Source organism: Triturus cristatus, chromosome 1_1, assembly GCF_964204655.1.
Source record: "Triturus cristatus chromosome 1_1, aTriCri1.1, whole genome shotgun sequence".
NCBI classification, from domain to species: domain Eukaryota; kingdom Metazoa; phylum Chordata; class Amphibia; order Caudata; family Salamandridae; genus Triturus; species Triturus cristatus.
Window position 1 is genome coordinate 1,258,622,702 of NC_140579.1, and position 20,241 is coordinate 1,258,642,942.

At 42.0% G+C, this 20,241-nt stretch overlaps 1 pseudogene; it reads left to right on the top strand.

Moving 5' to 3' along the window:
• Positions 1–20,241, top strand: part of LOC146871922 (mitochondrial glutamate carrier 1-like) — a 274,210-nt pseudogene that overhangs the window by 93,178 nt on the left and 160,791 nt on the right.

Here is a 20,241-nt window from a genome sequence, read left to right on the forward strand (position 1 = left end):
GGCCGGAGGATCCAGATAAACACTTGCTCCCCTCAAAGGTGCTATGTTCTTAGCAGCACCCAACAGGGAAAATGTGTGTCATTGACTCCCTTCTGTTTGCTTTCACTGACCTTTTCGTTCGACGAGGATAAACTGAAGAGTCTGTTGCATCATCTTAGGTGCACCTGTCTCCACCACAAGGCTTACTGTCATAAGAAATGTATCATAACACGTGTTCATCACAGACTCACAGCGAGGAGTAAACCCAGACTTCTACATGAACTTGAAATGACTGGATAAACCAAAACATCTAACCAGGAATTGGCCTGTTGCCCTTAGGTGTGGGCACTGGGGTTCAGACTCGGTCTACCAATGAGAGGCAGGACAGATCAAGAGGTCAGTGAAAGTCCTGATCACGCACTACTCAAGCTCATCAGAAACCCTTTTGGCACGAATGCCTTCTGTGGGAGGACTGTTATCCTTTCTTACGCAATAACAAAATGCCCTCTAGGATTCTGTAGTAAGCACTTTTCGTATTAAGGTAAGACCCATAAAGTAAGCTCCCTACCTGTAGTTCCCTTTACTTCTTTCACTTACCGAGATGTTTCCATATTGGTCATCAGCTGAGGTGGTTAATATCGTATTGACTCTAGCACCCTGATATCAATCAATCAATCAATCAATCAAGGATTTGTAAAGTGCAGCAAATCCCCCGTGAGGCTCAAGGCGCTAGAGTTGCTGCTTGCATCATGGTGATCTGTCATGCGGACAGCCAGGCCCATAGTCCTTTCCTGACTTGCTGGAGTGATAGGGTGGTCCTGAGGTGCAGGGAAGGGTGTTCCAAGTTTAGGCCGCCCGGGGTGAGAAGGAGCATTTTCTGCTGTTGCTTCGGCGGATCTGGAGGACGTCTGTGAGGAAGAGGGAGGCAGATCGTTGTGCAGAGCTTTGTATGCGTGGGTCAACATCTTGAACTGGCATGTTTTCTGGATCGGGAACCAGTGTAGCTTCCTGAGGTGGGGCGTGATGAAGGTAACTTTGGTGAGGTTGAGGATGAGTCTGGTTGCTCAGTTTTGTATTTTCTGAAATCTCTTTAGGATGCGGGCGTTGCGTTCCTGTAGTCCAGCCTGCTGGTGGCGAGGGTCTGTGTGACGGTGCTTCTGGTGTTGACTGGGAGCCACCTGAATATCTTGCAGAGCAGGAGTACTATTAATTGAACATGTTTTAAGCAGCGTCCTTTGAGTAGCATCCTATAGTGATTGGAGAACGCATTTGGCAACAACCCACAGTTACTACCAGCATCCATTCAAACTTTGATGGTACCTTTAAAACTTACTGTGCATTAACCTGATACTTTAGCAGCATCAGTAAAGCAGCACCTCTATATTGCTAGAAACATATATCAAGCAGACCTTGATGTTACTGTCAGCTCTCATTTGACAGTACTTTAATTGTAATGGTGGGCACAATTCAGCACTGTCAAAAGGCTGACTGTTTCTTTAAAGGGCCATCCAGTGAAAAGCAACAATTTCAGTTTCCACTATTGATTCAAGTGTCACGAACAAGAACGATTCTGTAACATCTCTGGGTTTGATAATGTTTGTTTTAGTTTTGAGACCTACTGTGGCATAATTAATTGGTTGTTAAATGTGTCAAACTTGTACTCTATTCTACAGTATTGGCATTAATATAGTGCTTATCGCACCTGATGATGCATTGAAACACTTTTCCATACAAGTAGTGCACCAATTTTGTGTACCAAGTGTAATTTACAGAGATAATAATAATGCGATTTGTAAAGAGTGTAACTAATCCTGGAGGAGTGTCATGGCGCTAGGGTACTAACACAGTAGATGAGCGGTTACCCAAGTCTGATGGCAAAGCTCACTCTAAGGCAAAAAGCCAGGACTTTAACTCCTTCCTGAATAGGAGTTTGGATGGGGGTTGCCGAATTTCCACAGGCAAGGTATTCCAGGCTTTAGGATCTAGGAGACCAAAAGAACAACTTCCTGCTCCAGCACTTCTGCATTTTGGGATGATGGCCCAATAGATAGGATTATTCTTTGAAAGCGGTTGCTTATGATTAAGACACAGTCAAGCCTGATTTGTCTGACGAGTGTCAAAACGCATCAAAATTACAACAAAAGGGAAATATAGGGACACCATAAGAAGCCCTTTGGAAAAAGGCCCACCTAACACAAGATCGCTAGACCATGGTTCTCTGCAGGGGCTTCTTGTTCTCCCTTATTTTGATGGACTTGATAGCGTTATAACCGAAAAAAGACTGTTTATAAAAACTAGACTGGTTACCTTGTGCAAAGTAAGAACTGGAAAACTCCATGGAATGCCTAGCCAATTTAACTATGATGGTCCAAATCTCCTGGTACATTTCAACACTAAGATTAGACAGTGGCGATAGAAGCACTCTTTGCACAGCACAAAATAAATATTTTGTCTATTGATTGTTTAACTTCATAAATTCTCATGCTATTCTTTGCTTATGTATTATGCATCTTAAAGTCTGACCTAATTTGTCTGCTCCATGAACTGATATGGTAATCAGATATTTTTGTCGGTGATACAAACAATTATATGTGATTCATTTTTTGCGATCAAGAAGAATCCCTGTGAGGTGCTCTATTTTTTGGGAATATACCCCTGTGATGTGTCATGTTTATGAGATACTTCCACAATCTAGTACGGATCTTATGTAGGGTGGGGTGAGGTAGAGTGGACTAGATTAGAGTGGAGTGGCATAGAGTTTAATGGTGAACAGTGGATTAGCATACAGTGGAGTGACATACAGTGTAGTGGCATAGAATGAAGTGTCAGAGTGGAATAGAGTAGAATGGAGCGGCGTAGAGTGAAGTTGCCTACAGTGGAATACCATTGAGTGTAGTTGCAGACAGTGGGGTGGCATAGACTGGAGTGGCGTAAAATGGAGTGCCATACAGCGGAATAGCATACAGTGGAGTGGTGTAGAGTGGAGCGGTGTAGAGTGGAGTGGAGTAGAGTAGAGTGGAGTGTGGTAGAGTGCAGTGCTGTGGGGTGGCATAGAGTGACATAGCATAGAGTAGAGTGGCATAGAGTGGAGTTGCATACAGTGAAATAGCATAGAGTGGCATAGCATAGAGTGGAGTGATGTAGAGTGGAGTGGCATAGAGTGGAATGACAGAGTGGACTGGCATAGGCTGGAGTGAGGTAGATTTTACTGGCGTAGAGTGGAGCAGCGTACAGTGGAGTGGTGTGCATTGGAACAGCATACAGTGAAGTGATATAGTGTGGCATGGAATAGACTGGAGTGGCTTAAAGTTGAGTAGCATAGAGTGAAGTAGTGAAAAGTGGAGTTGTGTACAATGGAGTAGTTTAGAGTGGAGTGTCATAGAGTGGAACTGTGCCCAGTGGAGTGGCATAGACTGGAATGGCATAGAATGGAGTGGCATAGTGTTGAATAGTGTACAGTGTAGTGTTGTAGAGTGGAGTGTGGTAGAGTGGAGAGGGGTTGAGTGTAGTGGCGTACAGTGGTTTAGAATTCACACAAGAGGGCTATGAGGAGATTTAAGGACCAGCGGGGGCAAACTCCCCAATCCTACTAGTATCTGTCACAAAAGAAGCCCTTAGGTCCAAAGTCAGGTCAAACAAGCGTGTGGATTGAGCCAACCATGCTTGGGAGGGAGGGGGATCCCTTTTAAGGACAGTTTCCCTCACACACCAGAGGTGTCACGCTTCATCATAGGGATACCTCCTCATGTCACAAGCCTAGTCGGGACACGGGCTACAACCCCCTCGCTGCGAGGGAGGAGCTCAGGATTGCTTTCAAGAAGGGAGTTATACTAAAACCCTATGTGACTGTGATGTGTGGTGTAACTGCCAACATTAGAGGCAGTTACACTAGTAAGCAATCAACATGTTTCGGCCTCTAGACCTATATAAGTGTTGCAGCCTTCATCAGGATCTCTTAACCAGCTACTGCTATGCGTGAACACATTAGTGACAAATGAGAAATAATTAAAATAAATGATGGTATGTGATACTGAACCAGTGATCCTGTAGTTCAGCAGATTCACCGGTAGAACCTGTGGTAAAACAAAAAACAGCACAATATGGTAAAGTACAGCATGGTTGAGCCACAGCGCATGAGACAGACAAACATGTAGGATACATGATTTAGTCAGTAAAGATGGGGGATATCGCTCTTAAGTAGTAAGCTGGAAAACGAGCCGGGGACCAACTTCCTGTATGTAGTACCAGGCATGCTGAGAGTTGTAGTTCACTTGTGGTGAGAGCTTCACAAACAGATGGTTCGTGCCCGCTCGAGTGGAGTCTAAAACAGCTACAGCAATGTTACAGGTCCTGTGCTTGCTAATAGAAGTGATCAGATAGAATAGAACCAGCGGAAGCAAGGATTGCAGGTCGGAATGCACGCGACAAACCAGCCACGTACATCCCTTCAATGTGCACTGATGTCATGCTGTTTTCCAAGGTATGCTATCTAATCAAGTGCCCTTGATCTGCCATATGCAGTTACAACAGGACTAGTTCTGCGCACATGACATACTGTTCTTGTGGTCACCTATCTGTGCCTAAATGATGTTTGGAATACACGCTGCATACTGTCCGCGTGCATCCCACTTGTGTGCTGCCAGGCAACCCGTAGCTAGTTTTAACCCCTATTTTCCTTAGCACTGCACTCCCTACACCACACATCACGCTCACATAGGATTTTAGTATAACCCCCTTCTTGAAAACATCCTTGAGCTCCTCCCTCACCATGAGGGGGTTGTAGCCCGCGTCACGACTGGGCTCGTGACGCAAGGAGGTATCCTTATAATGAAGCATGACACCTCTGGTGTGTGAGGGAAACCATCCTTAAAAGGGATTCCCCTCCCTCCCCAGCATCGTTGGCTCAACCCGCATGCTCGTTTGACCTGACTTTGGACCAGAGGGCTTCTTTTGTGACAGGTATAGTGGTATAGCCCAAGGTGGAGTGGTGTAGAGTGGAGTGGCATAGAGTGGAATTGGATAAAGTGTAGTGGCGTAGAATGGAATGGGGTGTAGTGGGTGAAGTGGTGTACAGTATGTACAGTAGAGTAGTGGATCGTGGAGCAGTGTAGAGAGGAGTGGAATAGCGTAAATGTGAGTGGCGTAGAGGGGAATAACGTATTGTGGAGTGTGGTAATTTAAACAGATGTAACATGAAAGTGGGTGAACGGATGCAGGTAGATGTAATGTGTCAAGAACACATATTATGGGGTGTAAATTGTAATTTTTGGTAAAAATAGTTTAAGTAGTGATAAAGATACAAGTATGAAAATACTAAGCTATATATTGTGTGGAGGTATACCGCAGTATACCACATGTACATGATAAGGCAGTAAATGATTGGCTAATGGCTGTCATTACAAAATGTGAAAGGCAGCCATGTAGTTTTCAGCACACTTTTACTGTGCTCTGGGTTAGGACCTTAGATATAGGCAAGTAGCAGATTTTATTGTTGTTCCCTAATAGTAATAGCTAGTGAAATGTATTTGATATATTTTTAAAAAAAGATTATGGAGAACAGGGCTACTACCTACATAGTAGGGCAGTATTTTAAAGAAAAAAGTATATATAAAATATTTAAAATACAATTTAGTACACTATATTACTGAAATATAGTGTACTACCATGTATTTGTAAAATGGTAAAATTAATTTAGTTTTTTAAGTTGCTCGATAATTTGTAGCCATTACCGCGGTACTCCATTGACTTTTTTGTAAAGCATTAAATATCTATTGTGAAGTACAGTGTAGTACAGTGATTTTTTATTTGTTAACATATATGTTCTTCTACATTTTTTTTTAAGTACCTTGGTACTTGTTGGGAAGTTGTGCTGTACTCTGTACATTTTCTTTAAATACATAAAACTTTAAATAATTTTCCCTACCTATTACCACTTTAATAAAGTGGTAATTGGTAGGGAAAAATATAAAACCTAATACTTACCTGTATCTAACGCCCTAACCCAGAACACAGCCAAAGTGTACTTAAAAAACATGGCTGGCTTTAACTTTTGTAAAGGCAGTCATTAGTCAATCACATAATGCCTTATCATTGGCATGTACCGCAGTACTTTCAAAAAATTAATCGAAACTACAGCAGCTGCAGATATCAGTAAGTTAAAATTCCTAATAATTTTAAAAATACTTACTCTACTTACTTTTAGTTACAAAAAGGATCAACTACACACCATAATCCATAATCCTGTCAAATTTCATATAAATCTGACCAGCTGTCAGAGTCTGAGTACAAAGTCTATGAAAAATGGACTGGTGGTAAAATATGTTTTGGGAACCCCCTTTATTCTTTGCACCCCCTTGACCAAAACATCAAGAAACTTTACATCATGTGCCAGTGTAGACAAAGCTATAGCATTGCAAAGTTTCGTGGCGATTTTTCAAACAAATGCAAATTAATAACGGTCAAATGTCAGAGGAATTCCTATCTCTTGGAATCCTAACTATAACTACATATAGGCTACTGCCACTGTATAATACATATATGTAGATATATATGTATATTCACACCCCACTTACAAGACGCTAACTTCATCTTCTGAGAAGCAAGCAGCACTTCCTGTTTGCCAGCTCTCTGATGTTGCCAAAAGTCACCACGAAGCGTTGTACAAAACTCCATGATAATCAATGTCTAAATAAATATATAAAATTGATTTAAAAGCAAGATTTGTAGAGGTATGTTTTCATGGAAACTTCGTTCCATAACAAATGCATTTTATTTCAATTAGATTGGATTGCCTAGTCAAGACATTGCGTTCGGAAGGTTACTTTGGAATGTACAGAGGTAAGTGAGATTTTATTTTCTCTGGACTTTTACAAAGTTTGAAGACTTTTGTGGTTCTTCCGCCAATATCTTACTTAAATCTTCAAATCGTTCAGCATTCTTATCTTAAAACTTGTACATTAGGGCCCAACTCACAATTAAATAGGATTTTCTTAAATAAAAGTGCCATTATGATTCATAGAATGAAGGTTTCTGTGTAGTCACTCATGCGAAAAGTCCACCTGCTCAAACTTTTCTGCATGAGAATGTCAGGATAAGGCTTGAAAGGGTGAGAACATGTGGCCTCTATGGAGCAGATAGGAGATTGGGCACCATTTCAACACAGAATACCAGAAATGGGTTGATATTCACATAAGATGGAAAACAAAGGAAAATATTCCTTCACATAACAGGAGTGATTTTCCCTGGGTGGGAAAAGAAGAGGAAACACCATCATAGGTTAAGGGCAGTGCTGACACAAACCGTACCAGCAGAAGCAAAATGAGTTTAGCTTCCATTACCCTGCTCATCCCAAATAATTGAAGACACTAGGACATTTCGAATACACACTACAATGTCTTTCTCCTTTCCATCTCTATTTTACTGACATTTTTTGCTCGGACAGCTTTATTTCTGCATCTGCTGGGGACAGCATTTCATTTCTTTATTTGTTTTTAAGTTTCGCCTGCACAGCTCTTGCGCTGTGCTTTTGAAATCTATTGTATTAAATATAATTTAAAAGGGGCTTACATCTCACCCCCTTGTTTTCCTTGCTTTTTATTGATTCCTGTGCTTGCCTCTTACTTTTTAGGTCGAGGACTACCGGTCTGCCGAAGGCAGAACCGGAAGTCGAGATTTAATGTTTCCTAGAGTGGCTCCTTAGCCCGCCTCTCTTTTTGCCTCTCCTCCATTGGCTGGCTTCCTAAACGGAGGCCAGCCATTGGAGGAGAGAGCCGTCCCTCCAAATAGGCTCCGTCTTTTTCAGATTCGGGGGCGTGTTCCTTGCTGTTCTTTCCACTTTTTAGCCACGCCCTTTTAAAACAGCATGGACACGCCCCCGAATCCGAAAAAGATACGATTCTTCCAGCCGCCATTGTTTTGCTGTTCTCTAGCTGTGACGATTGTTCTCTGGCTGTGAGGATCTTGTTTTGCAGTTGTGCGTTATTTCTAAGGTATTTTCCTAGTTTGTTTGTCTCGTCTGCCACCGGTCATTGATTTGCTTTTCTCTTTCCATTCGGCTTTAGCAAAGTGAGCCGTCTGTTTACTTTTGCATTGCGGTTTCACTTTTGCGCGATGCGTGTTGCTCTGACTTGTTTTCTTTTGCCTATCTCTTCTGCTTCAAAGAGGAGCAAGGCTGTGGCCATGTGACAGAACCAAACAATGCGCCTTTCTTTAGGTCTGCCTCCACCCGCGCCCCCCAAATCCGTTTCCTTCGTTTTGTGATCATTGCACAGGAAGAAAGCAGGCTGCTTTTGCATGCCCGGCATCTTTCTTTCCCTGGATAATTGTGGGACTCGGAAAGGGGTTTGAGCTGTAAAACAAAACTGAAATATTATTCCGGTGTTTTTCTTTGTTGGCAATCGGCAGCGTGCATACCTCTGGAGTTCTCCGCATATTTGTGTAGATTGCACTGATTAAGAATGTCTGTAAAATGTTAACTGTTCAGTCTGGAGAAAACTCGATTCTCTCTTTTTTTTTTCTTTCCCTTTTTCCGCATCATTGAAAAGCTCTGTTATCATTCAGACTCGCGGTTTCATGTGGTCCGACCGTGCCATTCTGATTCGTCCTAAAGCAGACCTCTGGGAGCTCTTTTTAAAAAAAAAAAAAAAAAAAAAAAAACGACAAAAATGTAAAAATGTTTAGTCGCGTTCTCCACTCTGCTAAACCCGCTTCAATTATTAGAACCATTTTGGAGAGGCTACTGCGACTGGTATTTCTTCTGCGTTTCCATTATAGTGTATATTGTGCTGCCTGGCGTCTCTTAGGTACCATGTTGCCAACGCCTTGCAAAGCTGGGCACTCGTGTGCACCCTAAAGTGACCTCCCTGTGATCCTATATGGTTCGCCCACTGTTCTCCCTGCAAGGACTAGACCTCTACAGAAGATTTGGTCACTGTGTAATGGCCACCTTGATACCTGGTGAGGAAACGGAGAATCCATTCTAATGACTTGAATGTATTGTGAATTGTCTACTGCAAGTGTACCACTTTAGCTGTCGGACTCATCCTTCAACATTTTAGATAATATTTTAATAGACTGCAGTCTGCATGGAATAGAGGAGTAGAATTGCGATTACAACACAACAAACTTTTGAAGGCATTAATTTCCGGACTGTAAAAGTATTATATTTTTTACATTTAGACCAGCAACTCATAGACCTATATTTAAACCACCAATTACCTGAGTGGCTTGAGGCAGAAATTGAATTTTGTTCCACAAGTACCCATTTAGCCCTTAGCACAAGGTCCTGCAGCTCTAAAGGGGCCTGTTCAATAGTACTTTATACAATTGCTTTCTTACAGGAGATTGGACCTAAGCTACTAAATAAATTAACTTAATTCAAATTTAGTACACTATACAAGAGGAATAATATATTTGGTATTGTGGGGAAGACAATCTTCTGGGACACAAAGATAAATAATTTGCATCTCTTTCTGCCTTTACAATGGGCAGTACCTAAAAACATTTACTTAGCTTCAATCCAAATATAAGATACTGGATTGTGAATTTAATAATTTGCTAACCCTACACACGCCTATTACAAAGAGGGGGAGATTAATAGACATTCTCCTGAAATTTAATAAATTGATAAAGTGGTGTCAAGGCTATCGCATCACTTTCTCAATTGCCATATGGTTTCTGACTCCTCTGTTCACTTATCGTGTTTGGGATGAAATAGTGTCTGCATAAGGCCAGTCTTATGAAATAACTTTTTTATGTAGCTCTTCATTTCACACTCCTGTCATTTTCAAGTGGTATAAATGAAAGATGTTACTATTACCCATATTAATGCTAATCTGATTACAAACCTTAAAGATGGACGTTTGTTAGTCTTGTGTGCATTAAAATCTGTGGTCTGCACATCTTTCAAGAACATGCGTTTAGTCTTCTAAGCCATCCCGATCGGTTATACAACAGTCAAGGGGTCTACTTGTATGTTGAAGTTTGAGAGTACTGACCATTATGGAAAATCACTGCTGAGGGAGAATTCTGAGACGTAGTGGCCTAGTATAACTTATAAAGTATGTGTAGTATGGAGTGATGTCAACCAGGCTCAAGCAGTCCTGTGTCCTTTTGCGGTGGGGCAATGGTAATGTTATTTAGACTGAAATGAGGCATCACAAACGTAAATTCATACAGATTTTGATGCAACAGCACATGCCATGCAACGAGTAACCATTCCAACGTGCTATTCAGCTCAAAAACGAAGGGTCCCATTTATCCACTGCACTTTATTCGTGGTAAGCACAATATGTTATATTAATAGTTGGCATCTAAAAGTCATATCTTTTCCAAATGATGACAGGCACCTCAGCGATTGGCTACATTATGCTTATATGGAACATTTGTTGAGAGACTGAAAAATACTTGTTTAGTCTTACACACAAGACATCCATATTTCTGCTAAAGGTCAGCAGACTAGTTTATCTGCCTCTCACAAACGATTCTTCAGCACAAATATAATGAAGTCCATGTTCTCCACTTTAGAACACAATTAAAAAGTAAATGTAAGTACTGTAACACTAATTTGTATTCGTGAATGAGCTCAGAGCAAATGCACTTCCAACTACTTCTCTCTCTAAAAAGATCACTACCTCACTCTCTATATCACAACTTCACTCTCTCTCTAACTCACTACATCACTCACTCTCTATCTCTCTACCTCACTCTTTCTATCTCACTAACTCACTTTCACTGTCTCTTTCACTACCTCTCTCTATCTCACTACATCACAACACCACTCTGCTTACATCTCACTACCTCACAACATCCCTCTCCCTCACTGCATCACTGTTTCACTACCTCACTCTCTCTCACTACATAACTCTCTCTACCTCACTACTCCACTCTATCTCACTACCTCACTATCTCACAACTTCTCTCTCTCAAAACATCCCTACCTCACTCTCTAGCTCACAACCTCACAACTTCACTCTCTCACTCACTACCTCAATCACTCTCTATCTCACTACCTCACTCTTTCTATCTCACTAACTCACTTTCACTCTCTCTTTCACTACCTCTCTCTCTATCTCACTACATCACAACATCACTCTATGCTTATATATCACTACCTCACAACATCCCTCTCCCTCACTACCTCACTCTCTCTATCTCACTACCTCACTCTCTATCTACCTCAATCTCTCTCACTACCTCACTCTCTATTTCAATACCTCACTCTCTCTATCTCACTACCTTACTCTCTCTCTGCTAATGCAATAGGTATCACATATGCCAAAAAAAGCTAATGCCAATAGAAATGACAATGCCATTTATTTAGGGATACAAAAATGATAAAAAAATAATGAGCAATACCAATAGCTCTACCTATAATATTGCCGAGACCATTGCATTGTAAATGCTTGTTCTTCTATTCTATTGGCTGTAGCATACTGTTTGTGCCTTTACCAATGCTTGTTCCTGTGTTGTTCGTCATGTGCTTCTCTTATCAGTTTCCCTTTGCAGAAGTAATGTTTCCAACCGCTTTTTGTTTTTTTTGTAATGAGCGTGTGGGGGAGCTCTGTGTGCGTTAATGCCCTGTGCTTCTCATCTGCCACCCAGAGCAGCACTGGGCAGCGCTCATGGTCCCTCACCATTTACTTAAGTCTCAAGTTGCAATTTTAGTATATATGTTGCCAAAGAGAGCATAAACCTGAAGCTGATCTTCACAGAGCCGCACAGCTCTTCATGATATGGCCGCTTCTCTGAAATCAGACCGCGCCCCTCCCTATTCACCCTCTCCTCACGCCTTAACCCACAATCCACAGGAAAATGTCAGCCTGGCAGTAACTAGTAAAAGATAAATGAAAAAGTAAAACAAAAAGTTCAATACAATTAACTGATACAAACAAATTAATTACAATAAATCGCCAATCACCACAGGACTCTATGATAATCAGATGTTTGTGAAATTACAAAAAAATATACCACTAATAAGTGACATTCGCCGAAAATCAAATTGAACAAACTCAATTTTTTTTTCCACATTTTAAAAGCAGAAAATTCAATCTGTGTTCATCCTCTTGACAGAAAGTGCATGCTATCTACTTCAAGCAAATGAGCGCCTTCTTGTGACAGTTCTGTGTATTCTCAAGTTCCGCACACGCTTTCTAGATCTTCATCATCTGTCTTCCTCCTGCTTTTGACATCTTCTTCCAAAATGCAATGTGGTGATCAAACTGTAATTTTAATTCTTCGACTGTTCACTCCTTTCTTCTGAGTTTTAAGATCATTGCACAAATAGCTGTTATTTTTAAGCTGCAACTAACACATGTGACATTGGGCCTTATCACGAAAAATACACTCATGCAAAAATAGATGTGATAACGCCTACACCTCTGTGTGCATGTATATAGAAGCTCTTCTGTGATGAACATGTCCAAATAGCAGTTTGTAGAAATCTCCTTTGTTATGATTAGCACATAAGTGCAAGTTATAATTGTTAAAATTTTGTGCACATTTTAGACAGTAGTTCCTAACTAAGAACTTTGAAAAACTATTTTCCAGGAACTTAAATTAGTCATCTTCAGTAAAATTATTAACATTATGGGGCTCTGGAACATTTTTACATTACAGAAGCTTCTAGGATATATGTTTTACATATTTGAAAAACATATCCTGAATGGAAACATTCATAATTTTACCAGGGCCGGACTGGCCGTAGTGGGCACCAGGCATTGCCCCGGTGAGCTGCCAGGGTGGGGGCTGGTTCTGGGCCTGTTGGGGGCCGTTTTGTTACCGCGGCCGGTTTTGCAGCATAGCTGCAGTATCGGCCCAGTATCGGCCCATGTAACAAAATCGGCCGAGACCGGCGCTGCTGGCACACAGCTCGGCTAAACCCCCTCCTCCCACTGAGCAGTTTGCCAGCACCGGTTTCGGTTCCCAGTCAGCCCGTGAATTTTACCTAACTTAAAGGCACTGCTATAAATTAAATTCTTGGGTAGGAACAACTTCATAGAAAGTGCACTGATAAAAAAAATGTATTATGCATATACGTGCTGCTAACCAGACCAGTCTGGAGACACACAGCTTATGGATTAGCCATATCAATTCGGCCAACATGGCTGTAGGTGTGCAGTGGCACACAGCCCATTTTCTGCACCGGCGCACATTATTCATGATATGGGGCTCTGGTGTTTGCTTGACACCAAAACGTTAAATGTATGTAGTTTCATTCCATTTGTTGATTCACTGAAAAATGTCTGATCCTCCCTTTTGTTTTATTCTCCAATTCTATTCTAATATCTTTTTACTTTGCACTAATTTCTATTACAAAATATTCCCTTTTTATTTTCCTCTGGAGGTTTTTAACATGTTGCTAGAATTCTGCTCATAATGGGAACACTGCTCTCTGTGGGACTCAAAGGAGACTCAAAATCCACCTTCTCCTTAACGCACCTTTCTCATGCGGAAAGTGAACTCTTGTGCTGCTCTTACATTTTCACATGGCTTTGAACCCATGGTAAGAAAGCCTCAGTACTCCCTTTGCAGCCTCACTCCCCAATGTCAGCAGAGCTATCCCCCTAGTTACCCAGAGCAAACATGCACAGGTTGCGGATAACTTTACTTTGGGTTTCACATGCTTAACAGGCTCGATTATACAGCTGAGCTATCTCCCAGGTTACACAGGCCTCCAGTAGTAAACTATCCTCTTCCCTGAACTCAAAAAGCTCATCCTGCACTTATACTATTGACATACCACTCACCCTATACTCACTCACTTCTTACCTTGTATAGGGTAACATCTCTCACCATCTACACTCACACAATTGTCATTTGGCACTAAACACACATCAATTACCATGCATTGAGGAACTTTCACATTGCACTCAGACACTTATCAACCTTCATTCATGCACCACTCACCCTGCACAGAGTGCACTCACACCATTCTCTATATGCAGTCATATACTGCACCCACACCTCTTAACTTAATATTAATCCCCTAGGCGAAACCTAATACATTTACCAATGCTTGTTTTTTAAGCAGCGCATCCACTGCATGCAGAGTGTGGGAGAAGCAGTCAGTGCCTGTTGAGCTCTCGATTGACGAGAACCACTGGTTCTACTGTTGACACATATGACATTGTGGCCTCCACCCATGGAGTTTGTGTTTGGTAACTCGTTGCCACCTGCTACACCCTCTTTCTCCTGATGTGTCTACATCATTGCACCCTCCCAACACTCCCTCCTTCTGCTGGTGTATTTGCTCCATTGTGGCTCCCTTCCAATTTTTCCTCTTTCCCCCATTGTGCCAGCACAATCATTTCTCCCTTACACCTCTCCCTCTCTTACGTCATGTGTCTTGTTGATCTTTGCTTTTTGACACTATTCCTCTTTCTCCATGTATTTTCACTCTGTCATTGTGCCCTCCTGCACTCCTGCTTTTGCCAGGTGTGTTCACTATGTTTCTCCCTTCCACCATTCCATTCTTCACTCTTTTCCCTGATGTGTGTATTTATTGCAAAAATCACTTGCCCAAGTGTGTTGTGCCCACCTTCATTTGTGGATTCCACACAAGATGAAAACAATTGGGAAACAGGGAAACTAATATCCCAGAAAGGTCTAACAATGTATTGATATATTTAGCCAACCCTGCTAGGCATCTCCTTGTGTGTGCCTTGATGTTCTCAATCAATCAAACAGCATTTGTATAGTGCAGCACTGTCACCACGTACGGTATCTGGGCACTGTGTCTCAGTCGAAGAGCCAGATCTTGAATCTCTTTCTGAAGTCTGCCGCAAGTGGTTGAACATAGCTGAAGGGGAAGGACATTCCAGGTCTTAGCTCAGATGTAGGAGAAGGAGGGGCCACCGCTGTGGCTGCGACAGATGCGGGAGGTGTGTGCGAGGGCAAATGAAAAGGAGCACAGGTGTCTAGAAGGCTAGTGGAAGTTCAGTAGATGTTTGATATGGGCAGGTCCTAGATTGTAGAGAGCTTTGTAGGTGTGCGTGAGGATCTTGAACTGTCATCTCTTCTGAATAGGGAGCCAGTGGAGGTCTCTTAGGTGGGGGTGATGTGGGTTTGATTGGGAAGGTCCAGGATGAGTCTGGCTGCAGCGTTCTGTATGGTCTGGAGTCTTCTGAGGAGCTGGGTGGAGATGCATGCTTAGAGGGTGTTACTGTAGTCAAGGCAGCTGGTGACGAGGGCCTGAGTGAGTCTCTCTGGTGTTGGTTGAGATCCATCTGAAGATTCCCACGCATAACTACTGCAGTTTATGTATGCCAACCAGAGCCTACAAAAAACTCTGTGGTCTAGAAGGCAGCAAGTATGGGATAACTGAATTTTTTGATCATGGTTCATAGGTATTGTTAATGCACAAAAGCATTTGTTCTGCTTCTGGCATTGAAACAAGTGTAGCAAAGGCGGAGATGCTGAAACATTGGTTTTTAAGCGTCACATTGTATATCATGGACTCCATTACAAAGCAACAGAAAATAATTCTCGTAAAAATAAAGACAGGATCAAAACAGGATGGGAAAGTGTAACGTTTCAGGTTAGTGATTGAAGTCACTCTCAGCACCAGTAAATCCTGTTAGCATGGATTATTCTGCAAGGCACATCATTCACACACTACTTGGGCCATTTGGGCCATCTTTTTGAAGCTGTCCCTTCATGCTGTTGCCTGCTCATCGAAGGTCTGTTTTATTTGGGTGGTTAGATAATTTAGCAACCGAGACAGTGACACCTGCAAATTAAACAATGGCAGGTATTTAATTCAGATTCTAACTCATGTCCACGTTACCATTTTCGGACAAACTGTGAGCACTCTGATTCAGTTTGTCAAATTGCTTCGCACCTGGAAATATATAGAGGCCTGTGTTGCAAGTGAGATCCAATCAGATCAGAAACGTGCAGACAGATAGAGGCCAAATCTTTACCTGCAGGACATCTTTGTTCCTCAACGAAAACAAGCATTGACCAAGCCAATGGGTCAAACCGTTTTATAAGTTAAATTGCTTCTGCATTGATTTTCAAGTGTGTGTGTGTGAATGGGTAAGTGGCTAAATGCAAGAACCGGTCCATGATTGGATTAGAGATTGCATAAATGAATGAATGGGCATATAAATGGCTGAGCAGAGGGATAGAGTAGTGAGTTCATAAATCCCCAACTCTCCCCCTCTTCTAATTCCTGCTTCTGTACTCCTCCTTTAATCTAGTCTTCTTTTCTCCCGGTAATACACAATAGAAACCTGGACTAACCTGAGACAGAACCGACACTCCATGAAATATCCCATCAACAGCATGTATTCTTCTCTTCCCTGCCATTTCATATACTCTGTGGGTCAGAGGTCCTCCAAGAAGTGTCTTGATTTCCCCTTACTCGCCCTGGCTAACTTATCATCCACTACCGCACACAGGGTTGGGTTGGTAAGGCAGCCACTTGGGCAGTGGACCTGTATCTTAGTTGCTGCTGTGGGCTGCTTTTTTGGGCATGGTGGTGGCCGATTCGGGCTGTGTCTGCACAGTTCAGGTGATGCCAGTGGCCCAGTGGGGGCCTGAGCAGCCTTTCTGGAGGCAGATAGGTCTCTATTACCTCCCTTTTGCCAATGGGGCAGAGGTGTTATTCCCAGTCTCTCACTGGGCTGGCAAATTAATGTAGGCAGATTGAGCAGGGGCAGAGGGCCTGAGCAAAAGTGGCCTCACTTATATTCAGGTGTGGTTCACCAGTGTGAACTAATCAGTGCATGAAGAGTTCTGGAAACATTTGCATTTAAAAAAAAAAAAAACTCTCAGTGAAGTTAAGTAAACATGCATCTTTTAGAGTACCCCCCTCATTATTTTCATAATACTTAAAACACTAAATCAGTGTTTTACGAAAAGGCTCAATCCGCAAATGAGGTTTACTTTTTTTTAGGGTGTCAGGGCCTATTTTTGATCCCAATTCGACCCTGACCACACATCAGGAGTAAAGAAACTTCCACTTGCCATGTAAAAAATAGGAAGTCTAAAATCTTTATATCCCTTACACTCCTCAATTGTGTTTCTGCTATAGTTTAATGGCCATTACAACTACTCACAAATGCTGCATCAATCAACATAAATACCATACCTGTCACCACTCTGTGACTAAAAGAGGCTACCATATGCAATTCATCAATTTCATTGATGTATTTCTTACTACCAATAATTGTAAAGGTTGAATTATAGAGACATCTGTAAATTAGAAGCCTTAACTCAATTTAAAGGACTTTTTCAAGTCCCCTGGTGTATAATTTAACATACATTTAGTATCATTTTACATTTAGCACAGTGATGATTTCACATTTCCTGATAGGAGACCCAGAGCAAAAGAAACCACTGTGTGGCACCTGAAATCAATTATGTGAAACATGCAAATTACTTTTGAGCTTTTAACCAGCTATAATACATAGGATTCTGTAATCCGTGTTTAAAATCCTGTCTCTATTTTCTTTATAATTGAGGACTTGTAATGCACCTAGTTGCCGATTATAAAGAAAAGACATCAGAACAGGACTATTATTATAGTTATTACATTTGAGTTCTGATGTCACAATGCCTGTTGCCAGAGTCAGCAGCGGTGGTGGAAGGCAAGTCAGGTCATGGAGCATAATTGAAGCAGCTGTTTAACCCCTTCGCTGCTGCGGACATTCCGCTGCAGCGCTGGGGGGGGCAGGGGGGCAGCGCGGCGGGCCTGTGCTCATGACGGAGCCGCTCCGTCATGAGCCACAGTTGAGCTGTGCTCATGACGGAACGGTTCCGTCATGACTCCGCCCATTTGCGTTGTCGCCCCGCACAGGCGGGGAAACAGCGCCGCGCAGGCGGAGCGGCCGCCGACAGGATTGTCATGACGGAACCGTTCCGTCATGAGCACACGGCAACCGTGGCTCATGACGGAACGGTTCCGTCATGAGCAGGGAAGGGGTTAAAGCAATGAAAACAGAGCCTTGTTTTTCTTTCTTCTGCTCTATTTTTTAGCTTATAATGACAAGCAGAGAGAACATGTGTATTTTGGCACTCCTTAAATAGCTAGGGAAAAGGTAGAATCTTTCTGAATGTTACTACACATTTCGAGGTAGTGCAGCTTTAAATTTTTGCAGAAACAAAAAACGAACTTGTATTGAACTATTTCTAATATCTGTTTGCAACAAATAACAAACATGTGTTTGATGCGTTTAATTTTGCACTAGAGGTATTCTTTGTAATCTTCATATTTGCAAACATGCTTGCTCTTTCATATGAATGGGCTACACACCAAGGTTTTAAGAGGTTTGTGGGAAAGGTGATGGTGTGACCATGTATTAGATAGGATAAAGTACCAACCTGGCATACATGATAAGGATATTGCAAGTCATCTCAGAGTTCCACAATCATATAAAGGAACTCGCCTTGAGCCTTGTTCCTCTATTTAGTTATGGAACTCCTCAGTGACTTGCAATAGTATTATAATGTATTGCAGGGGGAACTTTATCCCTTATATAATACCAACATCATGCCTCTCACCTGCACACATATCTACATTTTATAAATTCACCAAGTAATAACTCCAGCAGTTGCTTTGAGGTATTTACTTAAACATTTACAGTTTACAAAGAGTCAATGGCAATCCCAGATCTTCCTTCCAGGCTTAAACCACATCTTCCCAAAGAAAGTGGGACGATTCAAATGATTATGTACTCCACTGACTGGATCAAGCCATGCAAGTATTCTCTTTGCCTAATCTATCACTCGTTGTGCCCAATTATTTTCAAATCACTGGGAAAAAACATTGCATCTTTGCTCTGCATCCTGCTAGATGCCAGGTTTTAGAAGATTATTTATACAGGAGCTTTAACCCTATGCTTCATTTAAGCATAATAAACATTTTCAGTATAATAAAATCAAAATCCCCTAACAGCCATTACAGAAGTCTCTGTCATCCACTGGCCACTTGTGTTAATCTACTAGGCCAAAACCTACTAACTGTGAGGATATAAAATCACCCTACTATTCACATCCTGCACTTAGTGACTCTTCTACCTAACACTTGGCCCAAGAAGCTTATTCTGATAAGTCTGCACCTCGTGCTTACGACGTCGTCTCCCACACGATTGATTCCGTTAGGATGGCACCTACCAACTTGTTCTCTGCTGCTCTCTGCATTCTGATACTTAACCTTGCGTCTGCAACTTTGGCATAGGACTCAGTTTGTACGGGACAAAATCTTAGGTCTGACTGCCTCCCCAAAATGCAGCTTTTGAGCACCACTTTCACTTAAATCTCCCCTTTGGACAGGGAGTCCATCCCTGGTGTCTCAGCAAAGGGCCAGTCTACAAAGTCCATTAACTGTTTAGATTTGCTATGCCAGTAATTTGGGCTAGGTCTAGGCACTGTACCCTTTTTCCAACACAAAGCATAACCATGATGACCGGACTTGTGTGCATATACATAGTATTGCCATGGTAAGTACCTGTAAGTTTTACTGCCATCTGTAAATGTGTTCCCACGAGAGAATTTGCTCCCATCAATGAGCTTTCAATCACCTGTGAAGTTCTTCCAACTAAGAATTTTCTCCTGCCTGTGAATTTGCTACCACCTGTACGTTTTCACCTACCAGTACATTTGCTCCTAACTGTGCTCAACTCATTTATATAACTGATTATTTCAACTCTCCTTGTCCATTTCAATGTACAGCCAATATCAAAACACCTCCACTCCAGCTGCTGTGTTTACTAAAAACACCACTTTCTCTCACATGTCCCACAGCAACTGAAAAGGAGCAGAATGGGCATCTTTATTTCTCTCTGCCATACTTATCCAAACACTGGATGCACAACCCCAATTTTGAGCACCACTCTACTGCTGTTGCCCAATTCAAAGTTCAAACCATCACAAAATACAGTCCACCCGAATCAATTGACCATTATTGCTTTCACCTCATAATCTTTTCATCATTCTCGGGGATTTCAATATGAATTTAAGCAATAACTTTCAATTAACCATCTTGCCCGGATTTCTCTTGGACCACTAAATACCTATTCAAAGTCTGCATACACTCATGGTAAACCTAGAGACTTAGGGGCTGATTAGGATGCCTATCGTAAACAGGACCACCCGACATGCTGTCTGCGGTCCAGACAGAGGCATTACAATGCGACTGCCACCACAGCGGTCCCAATGCCTATATTTTGCACTGCGGTGGGTGCTGCTGGCTGCAGCAACCGCTGCAATGAAAAAATGGGATACATTACACACCCCTGCACTACGTGGCAGGCACCATCA